This window comes from Hyla sarda, unplaced genomic scaffold (genome assembly GCF_029499605.1).
Source record: "Hyla sarda isolate aHylSar1 unplaced genomic scaffold, aHylSar1.hap1 scaffold_18, whole genome shotgun sequence".
Classification (NCBI taxonomy): Eukaryota; Metazoa; Chordata; class Amphibia; order Anura; family Hylidae; genus Hyla; species Hyla sarda.
In genome coordinates this window covers 1,822,555-1,828,554 of record NW_026608445.1, presented here as the reverse complement: position 1 = coordinate 1,828,554, position 6,000 = coordinate 1,822,555, and the positions used below count along the sequence as shown (strand labels likewise).

The following is a 6,000-nucleotide window of genomic DNA, read 5'->3' as shown; positions in this document are numbered from 1 at the left end:
TTAAGTGTAGAGAAGTCAGGTAAATTTAATGTACTGGGTTCAGGTAATGGTACATTCGCATCATTCGTTTGTACATACATTTTTCAAATAAAAATGTAAATCAATATTAAAGTACAATCAATCTGTGTCTGACAAAGTATTCCTTATAGGGTAACTGCAACGTTCTTGGGACACCGTTTGTGTACAAAATTAAAGAGTACGGCTTGCACGAATCGCTTCCTCAATTTCAGGCATGATCTTAGTTACATTTACTAAAGTGTTCGTGTATATATATATATATATATATATATGTCTGTCATTAATATTTTTCATGTGCAATATATTTTTATTGGTATGTGTCCACTCCATATTTTATCTTTACCGTCAGTCCACCTGTTTTCACTGTGTGACGTCATTAGTCATTAGCTATTTTCATTTTCTATTTTGGATTTTAATATGAATCAATAAAGCCGTTACTTTTATTCAGTCTTGGGAGCCGGATATCCTCTTTCCTCTTGCTTACCTGTTGCACCTGGGAACACGGCCCTTGTCTTCACTCCGAAGCTTCCGCTGGAGGGTGTGCTGAATACTATTACGATCTGGGTCTGCATGCTGTAAACGGTGAGCTGAATCTTACTATATCTACTTGGAACTAGCAGTATCAGTAAACCATATATTGCCTGAATGACACAACCTGGTAGGATGTATGATTTTTTTATTTAAATTTAAGATGTTGAAATTTAAATGAATGATTTTAAAATTGAACTTTTAACTCCCAAGTTTTAGTGTCCCGGACCCCAGTGTGTGGGTACAAAGGGCTAAATTTAACAAGCCCCCACAAGGATGATGTGGCCGTGAGCTGTAGGTGCAACATCTCCATTGCCCTGACCAGCCATCGTTTCCAACACTTGTTGTGTGAAATGAAGCAGTGGAATGACCTAGTTCATCCCATAATCCTGGCGACTTACATATAATGTGGCTTCCTCAAAGGAGCTGAGCAAACGGAAGGTGTCATGTATGAGTTGCCACTGGTTCACATTGAAGTTACACACAAGATTACCCCTATCTGCTTTGGTCATCAAGAAATCACTGATGGCTTTTCTCTGTTCATATAGTTGGTCCAACATATGCAGGGTGGAATTCCAACATGTGGCAACGTCACAAATCAGACTATGTTGGGGGATACAATTCTGACGCTGCAGCTCAAGGAGGGTGTGCTTTGTGGTGTACGAGTGGCTGAAGTGCACGCAAAGTTTCCTTCCCATTCTTAGGATGTCTTGCAAATGGGGGGAACACTTCAGGAACTGCTTGACAACCAGATTTAACACGTAAGCCATGCAGGGCGCATGGGTCACCCTTCCTTGTCGCAGCGGGGCCACGATGTTCTTCCCGTTGTCAGTCACCATGATTCCCATTTCCAGTTTTCGTGGAGTAAGCCATGCTCCGACTTCTTTATGAATTACTTTTAGCAGTTAATCCCCTATATGAGGAGGGTATGACACACAACTCTCTTCGGCTGAGGTGGTGGAGCCTTGGCTGGCTGAAGGAGGGAGCGGCTGGACACTGGGTGATGCAGCAGGCTGGACCACTACATCGGAGCCACGGTTCTCCCAGGCCGCTTTATGGTGGCGAAGCATGTGTTGACGCAGGGCTGTGGTGCCAACAATGGGACCCTCGCCATGCTTCACCTTCTGCCGACATATCTTGCATGTGACTATGTGAACCTCCTCCGGATGCTTGATGAAAAGCTGCCACACCGCCGAGCAGCTGATTTTCCCACCAACAGTCCACACTAATTGACTGCTACTGCCGCATGTTCCACTACCTTCCGGAAAGGTAGGCTGCCGCGAAGCAGGTGGTCTCCCCCAGGCATGTTTGGCTCCAGACTGCCAACCATGCTACCGCCTTTCTGGCTCAGCTGCTGCCTCACAGGCAACCTGCAACTTTCTTCTCCTGATGATGATGAAGCCCCTTCTGCACCCGGCTCCCAATTGCGATCGGCTTCATCATCATCATCATCATCGAGTTGTGTCTGCACGTCACTGATGTCCTCCTCAGGTTCCTAAACGGTGTCTGCTCCAGGACCCTGAACCCTGGCAACACTGCCTCCCTCGTCACTCTCCTCATCACTACTTGCCCGCCTAGCGGGGGATGCGGCACTTGTCTCCTCCCCTTCTTGGATGGGCAGTAGCTGCTGACTGTTCTCTATTAGATCGTCCTCAGTGAATAGTGGAGCTGAACCCACAGCATAAGATACTTCTGTAGGAGAGGGAACGGCATAGGACAGAGGCATTGGAAGGACAGGGACTGCTCTCGGGCCATGCCAACTGAGGATTGTGTCTGAGGAACCCAACGACTGTTGACTGGGGGTGTCAGATATAATTTGTGATGAAGTGGATGACCATGTTAACCAATTGACAACGGCAGATGGGTTGCTGGTCGAGACACGACCGCTAGCTGATAACGGGAGCTCAGGCCTCGCTGCGACTCCTGCTTTCCCTTGCCCCTAGTCTGCTGTGACCTTTGCCTGAAGGATGCCTCTGCCACTCCTCTGTGCACCTCCTGGCACTTCTCTGCCTAACATACTTAGTGCTTCACTATTCTTCAAACAGTATTTGTCTAGAACAGCAGCAGGTGATTACTTTTGCTTGGACTTTCACAGTATGTAGGCCCTTTACAGATTAACAGGTACTAAATGATACAATACTTGGATGTATGTATGCGGTATGCACTGATGAGGGCAGAAAAATGCGCTACAATATGCCTAAAAAATCTGTATTTTTTTTAAAACACCAGCCGGTGAGTAATTTTGTTTGGACTTTCTCAGTATGTAGGCCCTTGACAGATTAAGGGAGCATGCACACTACGTTTCCTAAGATACGGGACCGTATACGGTTGGGGAGAGGGGGGCAGAGAGTCGGGGGCAAGGCAACTGCACACTGCCATATGCGTTCCCGTATATAATGTATTTCAATGAGCGACCGGAGTGAAACGTTGCCTCCGGTTGGCTCCGTTTTGGCCCGTATACGGTTTCCCGACCGGACCTAAAAACATAGTCAACAGCATTTTTAGGTCAGGTCGGGAAACCGTATACGGGGCAAAACGGAGCCAACCGGAGGCAGCATTTCACTCCGGTCGCTCATTGAAATACATTAGATATGGGACTGCATACGGCAGCGTGCGGTTGCCCCACCCCTGACTCTCCTCCCCCCTCTCCCCAGCCATATACGGTCCCGTATCTTAAGAAACGTAGTGTGCCTGCACCCTAACAGGTACAAAATGGTACACTACTTAGATGTAGGTATGTGATATGCACATATGAGGGCAAAAAAAATTTCCACAGTACACTTGGAAAATGTATTTTCGTAAAACACCAGCCGGTGATTACTTTTGCTTGGACTTTCACAGTATGTAGGCACTTGACAGATTAACAGGCACAAAATGGTACACTACTTAGATGTACGTATGCGGTATGCACTGATGAGGGCAGAAAAATGCGCTACAATATGCATGACTGTTGCACGTGCCTCTATATATCCAGGGAAAGAAACAGTCTGAAATTTAATCAAAGACAGCAAAGTGTTCATCTTTTTCTTAAAAAAATCAATCAATGCAAGAATTGAACAATTTTAAAGCTTTTAAAGTCTCTAGGAAAGTGAGGATTACCCTTTTAACAGTGGTTTGGCCAAACAAAAATTTATATTAAACACCAAACAAAGGGTGCGTACAGTGACAACTAAAGTTTATCTCTGATACTACTACGTCCCCTGATACAGAAAAAGATACTCAGCTGATGGAAATCAAAAGATATCAGATTAAAATCTGGTACATACATAATATATCAGGAGTGCAATCAACCAAAAGTTACCAGGGACTTCGAACACAGAAATCTACGGCACTCTTAACTCCCTTGACCGAATCCACTGGATAGATCATAAAGTCAACAAATCAAAATTAAATCCAAGCAAGAAAAAGAACTAGATTTTTTAAAGACTCAAAAAAAAAAGGCTTTCATAGTTAAATTCGTGCCATCATAATTATGGTTATCATTGAGGAGTACATTTGACCATGTTTTGGTACACTGTGTTTAGCGTTTTTGATAAGCCATTCACAGTGAGCTGAGAGAGAAAAAAAAATGTTTTTTATAAGGCTGCAAAAATCTCCCTGCTTTTATGCCTTCTGAGCTTATTTAAAGCGGCAGTCAGTCACCAGCGACCAAAAACTCTCAGAACTCTTAGAAATTGAGACCACACTCAGCGGGGAGTTCCCCAGTCGCTTGAGCTAGTCCTAGTGGGTCGACAATAACCATCCCCCAAGCTTGTAAAACCGTCATATGAACATTGATAAGCTACATATTTATAACAATATCAGCAGACTTACCGCGTTCCGTGGAGTTGATCAGGCCCCTGGTTGAACAGCTATAGATTGCCCTGGACGGTTAGAGGTGTCGGCCCACCAGAGTGTAGTCCAGGGAACCGCAATCCCACTTCTGACACCATCTGTCAAGGATGCCTTAAGGTGAGGCCTTAAACTGTGAGTGACTACCGCTGTGCTATTTTGTTGAGTGTCGATATAAGCAAATTCACACCAGACAATGTTGGTATAAATCCCCTCATCAGCACTGACTCCCAAGGAGCTCTGCCCTTTATTAGAAAATCACATTAGTTTTTACAGTTGACAAAAAGGGGAGGGTAAAACTATTGCATCAATTCATCTTTTTATATGCTGATTGGTCATTTCAGCATGGCGTAGCATAGCATTCCATCCTTCCACAAAGCCCAATGTTTAGACTTCAACTGCTAACTTCTTGTATCTTGACTCTATCCAAGGTTCTCATCTTTATTACAGGAAAAGAGCAAGCTGAAATGTTTTGAATTAAAGGAAACAAAGTTCTGTGATATTTTAGCAATAGTATATAGCATTTAGCAAAGGCAAATGAGTATAGATGTAGCAATCAATATATCAGACTTTTATAGACCCAATAATTCTACTAACAGTTATTCTGGATAGTTCTTCTCTTTGAAATCTTCTGTCAGTATACAGACTTCTTTTTCAAAATCCGCTTGATCTGTTCAATTTCTTTTTAACAGTCAGTATTGTCCTTGTGATACATTTAAAAGCCAACGCGGTAAGTGGCAGCTGGAAAATAAAATAATTCCTAGCCGTCGATCAGCAGGCACCCGCGCAAATGCCCAGGGTGGGATCGGTTTGCGCCGATTCCTGGTCATACGGGTCTACAGTGACCCGGTAACCTGGAATATAAGGGGGATCGCGGTTGTCCATGACACCCACGATCCCCCTGAAGGGATAGGAGTGAGGTTGCAGGGGTGCCACCCCTCCTATCCCTGCTATTGGTTGTCAAGGAGCGTCAACCAATAGCAGATCAGGGGCGGAGGGGTTTACTTTCGTTTTCCCTGTTCTGCCCACCCACAATAGGCCGGGCAGGATGGGGAAACCGACAGGGACCGGGCGCCGAAGTCCACTTACCCATCGGCGACGGCTGCGGGCTGCGATCTGGACAGGAATCGGCGGAAGAAGAGTACAGCGATGTGACTCCCTGGATCCTACGGAAGCCGGTGAGTTGCCTAGCAACATCTGGAGGGTTACAGTCTGAGACCACTATACAGTGGTCTCTATACTGTAGCCCTCCAGAGGTTGCAAAACTACAACTCCCAGCATGCCAGACAGCTATTTGCTGTGTGGGCATGCTGGGATTTGCAGTTTTACAACAGCTGGAGGGCTACGGTTTGGAGATCACTGTGCAGTGATCCAACTGTGGCCCTCTAGATCTTGCAAAACTACAACTCCTAGCATGCCCACACAGCAAATAGCTGTCTAGGCTTGCTGGAAGTTGTAGTTTTGCAACATCTGGAGGGCTACAGTATAGAGACCACTGTATAGTGGTCTCAGACTGTAGCCCTCCAGATGTTGCAAAACTGCAAATCCTAGCATGCCCAAACAGCTGTCTCGGCATGCTGGGAGTTGTAGTTGAGTACCTCCAGCTGTTGCATAACTACATCT

General features: G+C 45.3%; 1 protein-coding gene across 1 annotated transcript in view; it reads right to left on the bottom strand.

The window, feature by feature from the left end:
* Positions 1 to 4,680: 4,680 nt before the first annotated feature.
* LOC130313964 (SLAM family member 9-like) overlaps positions 4,681 to 6,000 on the bottom strand; it is a 264,917-nt gene continuing 263,597 nt past the window's right edge. Inside the window, exon 9 of the mRNA XM_056552695.1 lies at positions 4,681 to 4,839. The gene's annotated coding sequence lies outside the window, so the exon portion shown is untranslated. The remainder of the gene's footprint in view (positions 4,840 to 6,000) is intronic.